The following is a 13,491-nucleotide window of genomic DNA, read 5'->3' on the forward strand; positions in this document are numbered from 1 at the left end:
CCCAGTTTCAAATATAAAAATCCATGTTATCTTTAGAATTACCTGTTAGACAAAGGACACGCAGTAACTTGATCAAATTGCTGACAAATGGATTGATCTTCTAAACCATTATTTCTCCCCTCTGGTGGGTAATGCCAGGAAGACAACAGCCACATGTGGGGAAAAAGCAGCAGCTCTCAAACCTTAGCAGTCTATCAGAAGTCTTCTAGACAAGCCTGGAAACACTTTTTACCATTCAAACACTTACAGTAATAACTACAGTCATTCTGGAAGGCCAAACCTCTGAATGACATTCAATCACGTGGCACTGTGTTTCAGATGTTTCTGTAGATGCACTGATGTAGCTCAAAGCACCCATGCCCTCTCTTCTGCTTCTCAAAATTTGGAAGTTTTTGGAAGATATGTAGTGAAAAACTCCAAAAAGAAGGAGGACAAAGAATGCTGAAGAAATAATTTCTGCCAGTGTACTAATCACTGCCAGTGTCCACGTCATGGACAGAGGACAAAGCAAGAACATGAAACTTCTCTTCCATAACTGTCTGGGAAAATGGAACCCCTTACACAGTTGCTACAGGAACTTCTCATGACAACTTAGAGTTGAAAACTGCTGAGAAGGCTCCCAAGGCAGCAGTAAAACTCAAAGCACATTACAAAAAAAAAAAAAAAAAAAAAAAAAAAGACCATCCTTCTGAATCTACCTTTAACACAATACCAGAACTTCAAATATTTTTATTTATTTATCTATTGGGATTGGAGCTTTGCCCAGCAAGGAGACTAGAACCCTGGTCTAGTCTTCACAGGAAGATGCCATTACAAATTAATACATCAATTATAAATGTTTCACTTGAAGTATTTGTAACTTTTACTAATACTTCAAAGCACCTCTGAGCTTCTCTCATTCCTAAAGCTGGCCCCAGACAACTGACACAAGAAGTAGTCCTTGAGCACTATGAGCAAGACAGTTGTACCCCAACCTACACAAACCATCTTATCTAATAAGACAGAGACTTAAAAGGCTCCGTTACCTTCTGACATTATTACGACCACCAGGATCTCCACAGCAGCCAGGATGGTTCAGATTGTCCTCAGACTCTGCTTAATCATCACTGTTTGTTCCTACACATAGTGATGGCTTAGTGTCAAGTATCTACAAATTCCTTCCAAGAACAGAAAGAAACTAATCTATTTTTTGACTTAAACTTTTACTTGTAAACTTTTAGCTTTAACTTTTTACCCTAGGCAGGACAGCTGCAATGCTGATGTTCTCCAACGTAAGTATGGCTCAGTTTGGTTTCATTTAGACCAAAGGAAGAGGTTTGTTCAGTTTCTCAATTATGCGAAGTCACAGTGTATTTTTGAAGGTGGAATTGCAACCTAGTGTTGAAATACCATGCTTCTCTGTCCCCTTTAGGGAAAGTACGAAGAGTAATAATTCAAACATCTGTACTGAAATTTAAGCATCGGAGAAACAAGTATCTTAAAAAGAACTGGTGACTAACGATGTCTCTTTGGATCCACTGAAATTCAGGACTAGGTCCCATATGAGTCACCAAAACAGTTATCAAAAATCAGCAACAAAAAAAAACTCTTTACCACCAATGTAGAATTAAGAAGTAGGCATTCTTTATGTGGCTGGATGCACGAGAGGACATCTGCTCCAAAGCACCATGCATGCCGACTACAGAAAAGGCTCCCATTTATATACTGTATTTTACATACATATTCATGGATTTCCTGGAATAAACATATACATGATTACCATTTTCCCAAAATCATTAACATATTTTCACTCCCCCTTCTACATGCATTCTTCTGTCCTGGAGGTCTCTTTGGTAGTCCCTGGTGGTCAGCAACCCCAAAGTCATAGCTGACTGCTTGGGAACTGGTAAAAGTTGGCACAACTGGGCTGGTTTCTTTCCAGTTCTTCCTAAAGAATAACCATTGTGCAGTTCCATAGGCCAGTGGTTTTTGAAGAATAAGCATTGTATTAGCCCACCAGGTGCAAATGATTTTTCATCTGGCAACAATGAAGGCAAGGCAGCAGAAAAAAACCAATTATCCAGAGATTACTGAATAAGAAAAACATTATTGATTCCAGCAAAACATTTTTTTCCATTTTAATTAGATGGGAGATACATAAATCTTTCCTAAATCAGCAACCTTCCTTTGATACCTTACATTTTTAAGATTTGACTCAACACCCAAACACTGCATTCTTAGTTCAGTGTGAAAGCTGTATTTCAGCAAAGTAACCTTTTTAAAACAACAACAAAAAGGTAAAAAAAAACCCAAACCAACCCCACAGACAGTTAATACAGACTGTTTACTACTCAAACTACCTTCAATGTTTTCATTCTGATGTGAAAAGTGTCCTTCAACACATTGTTGTACTTACTCAAAAGCTGACAAGGTAAAATAGCAATGTTCATAAACCTTCATTTTCCAGATAATCTTCACGTATCTGTCTAATCCAAATGCCACTGTGAACATTTGCATGCTCACATAGGAATACTGTCTACTCTTTCCATATCCATATGGGTAACTCTTCTGCCAAATCAACTAGTAACTCATTTGGAAAAGGTTAGATTTCAAAGCCTTCTATGTGGATTAAATGTCAGGCACTACTTCAGCAGATCAGGTTAGTCTATAGGGAGAATCTGCTGAAGATACGACATATCAGCTATCTGATCTTTACATAACATTTTCCCGAAAAGATTTTCCTTTTTGCTTAGGAGCAGGAAGGACAAAAACAAAGTAAGAATGCAGAGCAGACAGACAGTGATTCATTAGAGCCCTACAGGAAAGCCGAATTGAGGAATTTGCTCCCATCCCCTTCTATTTCTAGAACCTACTGCTAACTCGGGAGGTATAATGTATGTTACACATGTGCAAGTCTTTCCTTAGCTTTGATCTTCCACGCATGGCTCTTAATGCCTGGGACTACAGACTCTTAACAAATTCCACTGAGAACAAATCATAATACTGTTTTCTGAGACCACCAGTTTAATATGCTACGAAACTATCAATCATTAATATTTTCTCCACAGAGCCCCCTCATCCACTCTATATGAACATGATGTGCAAACTGATACCCTACAGAGCTTTGTTTACGCTAAGCACTATCTTCTGTGCAGCTTATGCAGAAGACAAATCTATTCATATTTTACTAATAAAATAATCACCTTAATCACGTTCCATAGTATGCCATACGCTGCAACTTCTAGCTCTTTGATTGCAAGCATACCTTCTTAAAATTAGCGATGTTTACTCGAGCTTCATTTAATTTGTGAGTAAGAACTAGCTCGGTCAAAAGAACATTTCCCCAAGCCATCAACACATAGCTATAAAAGTGCTGTTTCAAGCACATGAGCTACCATGTGTAAGGTTAAATAATTTTGTTCATAACAAGAATATCAATGTCAGACTGACTTATAGGCGCAATCGTTGATCTCAAGAAAGAATACATCCCTTCACGTTACTCCCAAACTATGTTAATGACATGAATGGCATCCAGTGATATAACCATGAGCTGTAAGCAGTACTGAATTACACTTTCATCATTAAAAAGGGCCTTACCCATAGCTACCATGGTGACAAAACACTAGCGTAAAAAGTTGTGCCTCCACTACAAGGAACTATTCTTCTACATGGCATTGAAAAATATCAAGTGCATCATGAGAAACACAAAAGGCTGAAAAGAAACAAAATTGCCTGATTATGAACATACTGGTTTACAACTAAATTTGTCATGCACAGCTACAACTCCTCACCCTCCCCTCAAGAATCTCAAGTCATTATTGGGACTGAAACACTGCTCTGGAAAGGGATGGTTCTTTGTAAAAGGATTACTCTATTCAGACTTTCTGCCAAGCATCAGCCACATAAGGAAAGCAAAGTTCACTGCCATTTATTTTGTCCAGATCTTTCTGATGCCTAAGAATAACTCTTACTGCTGCCTGGAAAGGTAAGCCTATAAATCGCAAGTCAAATAATTTATTTGTTATCAGCCACTGAATACATTTTAGGCATTTACATGTTAACATTTTTCCTTGCGGTATATCAAGCAGATGGAGTTGGATTATTTTTTCTTAAAGCACTAAATTACCCCATGATGTTAAAGAACTACCTACGTAGTAGAGTTAAAATTTTTTCGCAGAAATTACTTTGTCCAAGATTCCCAAATACCAAAAGATGTCAGACGCTGGCAAGACTGAAGCATACACATCCCATCTGACCAACATGTTGCTTCTGAGTTTGACAAATAGGAACAAACATTCCAGAGCTATGGCTTCTACCTCATTTTGAAAACTCACAATATGAGAAACTGCTTGCCTTCACAAAAGAACTGACCTATAATTAATGTCTCTTTGACACATGTGAAATAAACATGCATCTAGTTCGTTGGCGTAACAAACACCAGAGGTAGAAAATCTTCGACCAAAACTTCTCATTTGGTTCCCCCTTCAACAATTTCAAAAATAAGTTCTTTCAAAAATTAGAAAGGGGAAAATGGTCATCAAAACCAAACACGGCTACATTAACAGCTTCAATTGCATGCACTTTAAGGAAGTCAGACAACTAGCTATCTGCTTCAGTTCTGTTCTCTATTTTGTTTTAAATGTAGGGTGTTAAGATGAACTTTGCAAGGATCAAAATGCAGGACAGACTTCCACTACACAAGCTGAAAAACAAGCAGTCCAACCAACTGTCGCTTTGAGAACAGAGAGGGTAAAGGGGAAGAAAACGGGTGACTGCAGCGATCGAAGGTGGAAAAACTGCGACATTTACAGATGACCAGGAGAGCATATTTTTATAAAGAAACTTAACAGCAATCCTGAAGAAGTCCGGCCAGACACTGACCGATATTCCAGAAAACAAGGTCGACATAAACACGAAGCCTCAAGATCTTTCCATTTAATAAAAGATATTATTACCTCCTTCATGACTTTCTCATTTCCCGACAAGTTAATTGTACTCGCAGGGTTACCAAACGTTTTAGAAGGGAGGGAGCTGAAGCAGCAGTTACGCAGTCGAGCAGCTTCAGCTCAGTGCCTTCTCGGACCAAACAAAGAAACTTCTGTGCCCGATGAGATTAAAAACTTTCGGTCTCACAGCCTCTTTCCCTGCCTCCATGAAACCAGCGCCTCGGTTCACACGTTCAGGCGAGACGAGAAAACACAATGAGCAGCTAAACTGTGCAGGCCAAGGCGGAAAACAGAGACAAAATATAAAGGCCAAAAACAGGATATAAAACGAAGCCTGAACTCCTTGCTTTCTTCTCCACCCCCTTCCCAGAGGAAGGATTTTTCTGTTGTTTTTGTTGCTGCAGATCCCAAGCCTTCCCTATTTACCTTAGCTGCCGGGGCGTCTAAACCAGATCCAGGAAGGAGTTTTTTCCGACCCCAAGTAAAATCCAATCGAGTTTTCTTCTTCAGGGATGAAGAGGGCAGAGAACGGGGGGAGGAGAAGAAGGATTGTTAGCAGCTTTCGCTGAGGACGGGGGAGTTCGTGCGCGCGGAGAGAGGGCACCAGAGCGGCCGGGCTCCTCCCGGCCCCGCCGGGGTCTGCCCCGCGGGCGGCCCCGAGCCGCGCCGGCCCCGCCCGGCGGCGACACCGCAGCGCCCCCCACCACCCACCGCGGCCCGGCCTGGACCGGCCCGCCCGCCGCCGCCCCCGCGGCGCGATGGGCACCGCCGCTCCTCCCCGCTCCGCGCCCGGGGTCGCGCTGCCCGAGCGCGGCCGCCACCGCCTAGGGCTGAAGGGAAGCGGGATGGCCGCCTGCCTCACCTGCCCGCCGCCGCCGCCGCCGCCGCCCTCGCTCCCCGCCTCCTCTCGCACACTTCCCCCTTCTCTCGCGGCTTCAGCCTCCCGCCCCCCTCCCCGGCCTCGGCAGCGGGGGGCCCGGGGAGGCGGCGGAGCTGTGGCGAGGGGGAACGAACGCCCCGGGCAGACACGCGGAGGGGGGAAGGGGAGGTGGCCGTGGGCGAAGCCGCCGCGCCCCTGCTGCTGCCGGCGCCGCGCACCGCTGGCCAGGCGGGGGGAGGCACCGCAGCGACACGGGGGGCGGAGCGGGAGCAGGGCCCGGACCGAGACCTGGCGGAGGCGGAGGCGGGAGCGGGATCAGGCGAGAGCAGGAGCAGGAGCAGGCAGGCGCGGCGGGCGCGCCCGCACTGGCTGTACCGGGCGGGAGGAGGGACGGGCGGGCAGCGCCGGGCGGGGGGCCGAGCGGGGGAAGGCCGTGAGGGACGGGAGCTGCGGCCAATGGGGCCCGGCGGGGGCGGGCTGTGCGGGAACAGGGCGAGGCGGCGCGGGGGGCGCTGGCGCGGGCCGGGGGGAGGCGGGAGCGGCGCCGGGCGGGGGCAGCGTCTCGCCGCCGCGGAATGGCTTCTGCCTGCTGCCCGGCGAGGGGCCTGCCCTAGGTCTGTCTTCCGCGGGGGAGCGTCAGTCGCGCAGGCAAATTCGGTCCTGAATGACAGAAGTTTCCTCGTTAGCAGCCGAGCTTCCTAATTTAATGGTTGCACACCCTCTGCAGAAAGCGATGAGGCGCCGGCTCACGCCATCAGGCGCTGGCCCTTGCCCCTTCGCGGCCATCCCAGCCCTGCTCCCTCGCCTTGTGCTGCCTGACTCGGAGTTACCAAGGGTCTGAGGGAACGAACACACCCGAGGGAAAAACTGACAGCCTCCCCCTATGCTTTGGTCTTTGGGTATGCTACATTAAACTCGGATGCAAACAACGGCAATTAAAATAATGCCGCACATATTGTCACAGTGTATCACGTAAACCCTGGAACATTGCTGTACTTTCTCTTCCAAGTATTTCAACCCTGTCTGTGCAATACAGTGGTACTGAAAATATATGTTGACTGACAGAGTCATGTACGAATACATGTTTGAAAAAGCAGGCAGCGCATAGGTCACACGGCTTTGATATCTGTTGGGTTTGGATTGCAGTAGTACGGTTGCGATCCAAACAGAAACGGTGAATTTCTCTTTAATTTCCTGGATTGTTTGAAATGGGTATTTGATAACCCATTGTGTATGCAATATGCCATTTTAACAGTCCTGGAGCCTGGAGTTCTGCTCAGCCACAACACAGCACATAAAGCTGACAGCAGGGTGGATTTGTACATGCTGCTCACCTTATGCTCCTTAATTGTGCTCAGCAGAGACCAAATCTAAGGACAGAGGTAGTTCTGTTTTCACGCTAATTTAATCCCTGGCTACTCTACTGGGACTGCCACCAACTAAGATGGAATAGTGTTTTATGGTGACAGTCTGAGAACTTACTGACAAATTGGCAAAATGCTGTATTATATGAGCCATTGGACAGCAAGGGAAAATGGCATGTCATGTTACTGTTGACCTGTCTCTGATTTTAACATAGGGCAAGATGACAAAAGTCTATTAAACCCCTACCAGTCCTTGAAAGTAACTCAAATTGATATTTTCCGTTCAGGATAATTTTTTTGTCTAGTTTCTTAGAGGGCTTTGCATGAAGGGTTTAATCTTGAGCAACAAAACATGGAGATAATCACATTTTTATAAAAGTCCACTGTGTTTAACAATAATGTTACTTATTTTAAACTTCTTGCCTGTATGTGGGAGTTGTATGTTCAAGTATCCAGCTTGTATCCAGATACAGAAATTAAGCATGCATTTCTACTAGGATAATAATATTCTCTTACTGTTTCTTTACTTTTCTCCATCTTCACAGAGTATACAGCTCTACTCTGAGGATGAGATCTTTGCCTAAATTTAAACAATTAAACTAAATTGAATGTAATCATCAGAGTTTATAAAAAAGAGAATTGTATGTGTATACACAGATATTTCCCAAAACATTAAATCACTTCTATTTCTTCTTGTTCGGAAAAGCCATTTTCTTCAAGTGAGTCAGCTTTGGACTAAGGCCAAGCAAGAGAACTTTACCCTCACTGACAACAGATTTAGAATTTCTCACTACAGTGCCCTGCACTGGTGCCCTACACTGGGGCTATAATAAAATAACTATTTTTTTTTTTTTAATCTCTTGCAAATGATTGATCATTCCTCTAGCACACCAAATAACATATCCTTATCATTATTAATGTGAATAGCTCTCTGCAACTGATGCCCTCCATCAAAATCTTCAAGGCACTTTTTTACATGAATTATTATAACTTTTTAAATGTGAAATTATTCTTTGGAAATGTTTACTGCAAATTGCCCAATGCATTTATTAATACAGCAGAATAATAGATGGGTGTGAGAATTTATAGTAGCTGTTGCTCAGATGGTGAATGTCCCATAGGTGTTAACATCAGTTGTAATGTAAGATGCTGTTTCACTTACAGTTTTAGCCATCAAAAATAAAAGCCTAGCCAAAGTCTGCTGAAACTACAGCTAGCTGGAACACAACTACTGAAGACATTTTGCACAGACAAGATATAACTACCTATACAAATTAAGAAAACAGCAGGAGTTATCCTAGGGATCTAAAAGTGCTATAAATATCAAGACAGTATTTAGATTACAGCTCCAGCAGAGTCCCCAGCAATATTAATTCCCAGAGCTGGTATCCCAGTTACCAAATAATTACAGATAAAGTGCACAAAGTACAAAATAAAGAGTTACATAATGAATCTTTCGAGTGAGACTATGGATTTGATCCCACTGAATGTTTAAACAAGTCCTTTGTATACACTTTCACACTGGACATCAAGCCCAAACTCCTCTCATTTTAATTTCTATTTTTATATTTAAACAGGAGCACTAGTAAATACTGCAACAACATGCGGCTAAATCGAAACAGCATTTGGTGAAACAGTTACATGTGTGTTCGTCCCTTTCGGGAGTTAAGTGGTCTGAACAATTACTACATAGTTTCTTCTGAGTAACAGGGTTTAATTGCTGCATTTCCCTATTCTTGCTACTGTTGTTCATTATGATTGCATGTTTCCACTTTTCCAGGAAATAGATTGAAAGGCCTCTGGGGCAAGCACTTCTGCTTATTAAATGCTCAGGTAGTAACTTGAACAGTGGATTTCAACTTGATTTGAGGTGGGACTTCTGGATATGCCTGGAATATAAATACTAAATAATAATAATAGTAAATAGTGGAAGCAATACCCACCTGAAAGACACAAAGAGGTAATAATTATTTTTTTCTTTAATAAGTATATATTGATGTTTATTTTAAGTATTCTATAACTGAAATTTGCCAAAATGTCTTACTGTAACATTTTCTGAATTTATGTGGTTCACTATTGGATGGCACCACATTTAAGTTGTTGAAATTAACGCTTAACTGGTATAATTCAGTGGCAATTAAGTATTAGAAGTGTGTTGCTATAAGTTCTAAATGCATAATGTGTATCTACTATATTTAAAGAGAAGCTAAGTAAACTACCTCTGTTCAGTCTAACTTCAATTCAATCCCAAATATATACTGGCTAAATATACCATACAAATAAATTTTCTCTGTATTTGGTAGCTTTTTTCCTCAAATACTAGAATTACAGTGATAAATGCAAATTCATTATGTGACTAAATTTTGTAGTATTATGCAAGTACCAATAGAAAACCTTGGTAACATCACAGCCTATGTTTTATGTGCTGTGTTCTAGAAATGGTTAGGAATGTTTTAGAGTTATTTTTAACCATTTTATTGTGACTTTTTGTTTGTATTTATCTTCCTTGGTTAGCATGGGAGAGCTGGAGAATTCTGAAGAACACTTGGTACATGGACGAGCATTTCATATGGAGGGGAGAAGACAAAAATGTGGTGTTAAGGTACTTTTGCCTGATTTGGCCTGCTTTGCTCCTGGACAGTCTCCTTAACAGTCTCCTTAAATCCCCTGATTTTAAGCTGTGCCACAGCCTCTTAGCCTAAGGATCTGTTCTGAGAGCTGATGCCATCATATAAATCTTGTGCTGGTGAAAATAAAGAGAAAGGAATGAAAATTAAGCCATACTATGTAAGGACACTGACATCTGTAGATCTTAACCAGAAATCCTTTGCTGACTAGGTTAAGACAAAGAGTTATATATGAAGTTGGCAGAAAAAAGCCAACTGCAAAGCTGCCTAAAATAAGCCATGTGCACCAATGGTAGTTTTGGACTGCCTTTGCTAAGTTCTTGGATCTTAGAAGGGTAAAAATTAATGATGTTGAGGATGTTTGTTTCCAAATAGAAATCCTAAAATAATGCTGTACCAACTTCTAGTCCGATCTGGAATACTTCTGTAGAGAAAATCAGTTATGCTAGCTCTATAGAACCCATCATCACACAACCATTAAATAAAACCAGACTTCTCTAATTGTAGGATGAATTGCATTTACTTTACATTTTATGGCTTCTATTTTGACAATTTTTCATAGAAGGTGCTAATGCTGACAATAGAAATCTCGTAGTAGTTTTTAGCATTTATGTGTATGCGCACATGAATTTTTTAGCTTTCCCTTGTCTTTTTCTGTGAATAATGTCAGTCATGTAAAAATAAATGCTAACAATGTGTGAATTCTTGGCTTCAGTGTTGGTTCAATATTTCAAATTTAATTTCTTATGGACTACCATGTTTGGAATCACGAGGTAAATCCTTTTGAAGCAAGGAGATGCAAACAGTCCAGTGAGATGAACTATCCTGTCTCTAGGCCAGCTTAACTGTGAGATTGTACCTTAAGGAAAGAGGTTTTGATTTCTAGAAAAGCCACCATAGAACATTTTTAGGAGAGTTTTAAAAAATCCTTTTGTTTGTTCTTCATCTGTGAAATATGCTTCATGATAAAAGGTTGTTTCTTTTGGGGGAAAATAATTACTTTTTTCTGAATCCTTTAGAGCAATTGCAAATTTCTTTCATTACATATGAAATTCAATTTTTAGTTCAATTAAAAAGAATAATTTTGTCTTCCCCTTTTTTTTTTTTTTTTTTTTTTTTAATGAAGTCTTCGGTTCTCCTTTATTTATTTATTTCTTGCCTTTTTTTCTCCTCACACAAGCAATACAAATGGCATAATTCTAAGTGCTAAAATGTTCCCTTTTAAAAGTATTTTATGCCTTCCCCTTTGAACAAACAAAATATTAAAAATTGCAGTTTATCATTAGTACCACTGAAAACCTTATAGAACCATTATATATATTTTTAATTTTCTTTTGACAAGAATGATTACAGAGTATTTTTTAAAATCTAAAATATGTATTTTTTCAGTTATAGCTGTTCTATGTTCTAAGGCATGGTAGATGTAAACAATAATTTTTTTATGTTTTGATTCACAGGTTTCATCTACTGTTTTCCTCCACAAAAGGATATTTTTATAGATCTTTACATGGCAGGAATATTCTACAGCATTATTCCACGTCAGTAAGGAAATAGTTACTTTCCAGGCCACAAAAGTGAAGAAGTTGTCTATTAACTCATTTCCATTCCTGCTTTTTGTTGAGCAAAAGAGCTCAACAGAGAGCCTGGCTTTACCAAGTGCTTTGAAAAATACACTTTAGACTAGGGGTGCAATTATTTCTATTTCTAGAAAAAAGTATTTAAAGTATTTTACTTTCTTAAACTAAAGTGAAAATGCATATCTTCTGATTAATCATGTTATTAGCAATGCAGCAGAGTTTGCATCTGAGCATTATGACAGCATCAACTCAACCCATTTCCATGAACATATTTCTAACCATTGAGATTAAACAGCATACATTCAGATTAAACAGACACATGGCTTGGGTGAGAGACACCTTCAATTAATTTTGACACTGTGGGATATAAATTAGACAGGGTTTTTAGAAAAAGTGATAGATAACTTTCATTAGATCAACTGATAGAAATTAAGAAAACAAAGTTTTTGACTTGACTGACATCATTAATGAGAACTGAGAAGGAGGAAAACCCAAACTAAATAAAAGTGGGATGTCCCGGTTTTAGCATAATAAAATTATTTTAATCACTTAAACCTCTGGTGAGAAAACAGCTGCTAACATGAATGTACAGGGGATGAATCAGCAAGAAAACTATCAGATTTAAAAATAATGTCACTACTCTCTCCATTCAGAATGTAGTTCCCAGGATTACTTTTTAAGCATGACTTGGAGGTCCCTTGTTAGTCCCTGCTCTGTGCAAGAGATGGACTATTTTTTTAAGAAATAATTATTCTCCTGCCCTTTGCTGTGTTTTGTCTGTGATCTGTTATCTGTGTCAGCTCATTGTAGTGAATAACAGTTAATGAGTTCCATCCATGTCGATCTCATGAGGATGTGTGATACTTGGTGTAATATATCACATTTTAAAGAGCATGAAGAAAACCCATGGAAAATAATTCTTTTGGTCACTGATATCAATTATGTTAAATATTCATGTCAATATTCATGAGGATTACTTTGGCTGTGCCAGCAAGGTTTCATTTTAGTGAGTGTTAGTTTAAGGAGGTCTGCTTTGGATTGTGAATTTAATACTGGAGCTGTTATTTTGAAAGAGATGTGGGAAAGCCTTCAAGGAAGTGTAAATGCTCTAATTATCTAGCAATTTTTTTTATATATGCCAGCATTGAGTATAATGCAATAGACATGAATATTTTATCAATGAGGGCTTCTATTTTGCATTATTAGATTAATAGGTGGTATTTGGGAGGTCAATTCAAATGCAAGACCTTCTCCTTGCAAGGCAGTTCTGAGACTTTTTTAGTGTGTCTTGCATGGTGGGTAATTTTCTGAAGTCTGTTGACTTGTGGTTTTCTCTAAAAGGTACTTTGTTGTCACGTCTTGCCAGCCGTGTTATCTAGAAAAGTGATGGTCATCTTCTAGTACACAAAAGGCAATAAATCCTTAATTTAGCAGTGGAAGTTTGTGGAGAAGTTTAGGTGAGGTTTAGTGGCACAGTTCTTTAAAATACTTTCCCATGAGTAGCTCGTGAACATGATGTCATTACTGGTATGAGGGATAAATTTTTAAATATTTTCAAGCTTTGGTTGTTCTCTCCTACTGATTTCCACAGTTATTTATGAGTAGTAGGCACCTTCATCTGAAAGCCACCAATTTAGGTGTATCAATATTGTATTAAATGAGATAAATTATTGCTCTGGTTTCAAGTTCTTTATCTTTGACAAAAACTATCTTGAATTAAGCCCCTGCACAACCAAGAGACCTCTGGGAGAGAAATCCCCTAAGATGTGAATATTCATAAACTGCTTTTTAAGACACTCAAATGTAAATGGCACTGTTCTTGTCAGGCTGTTCAGTGTTTCAAAACTATGCGGATATTTTGTTATCTTATCTAAAGAAATGGGAAATTGCCAGGGCGTGGCTTTATTCTTTTCCATCACATATCTATTTTTACTATATAAGCTATTTTGCCTCTAGTTCAGCCATTTCTTCATATGTTAATACAATCATAAAAAAAGAGTTTTGTGTATACACACACACACACAAAATTGCTGCATGAAAGCCTAAATCTAAAATATTATATGAGATGTATTTGTATATAAATCAATGCATCATGTGTATATATATATGTACGTATAT

At 40.1% G+C, this 13,491-nt stretch overlaps 1 protein-coding gene and 1 long non-coding RNA gene across 7 annotated transcripts in view; one reads left to right on the top strand and one right to left on the bottom strand.

Moving 5' to 3' along the window:
• ERBIN (erbb2 interacting protein) overlaps positions 1–5,887 on the bottom strand; it is a 115,981-nt gene extending 110,094 nt beyond the window's left edge. For 5 of the 6 annotated variants that reach the window (XM_040090708.1, XM_040090711.1, XM_040090707.2 and 2 more), the window contains exon 1: positions 5,352–5,546. The gene's annotated coding sequence lies outside the window, so the exon portion shown is untranslated. Of the gene's footprint in view, positions 1–5,351; positions 5,547–5,787 lie in introns of those variants that run through there. The other variant, XM_040090706.2, reaches the window with a different exon arrangement.
• A 2,941-nt stretch (positions 5,888–8,828) lies between these two features.
• Positions 8,829–13,193, top strand: LOC120765645 (uncharacterized). Its single transcript, XR_005704484.1, has 3 exons — positions 8,829–9,129; positions 9,684–9,771; positions 11,254–13,193. It is a non-coding gene; the product is annotated as an uncharacterized LOC120765645 (long non-coding RNA).
• Positions 13,194–13,491: the final 298 nt, after the last annotated feature.

This window comes from Hirundo rustica, chromosome Z (genome assembly GCF_015227805.2).
Source record: "Hirundo rustica isolate bHirRus1 chromosome Z, bHirRus1.pri.v3, whole genome shotgun sequence".
NCBI classification, from domain to species: domain Eukaryota; kingdom Metazoa; phylum Chordata; class Aves; order Passeriformes; family Hirundinidae; genus Hirundo; species Hirundo rustica.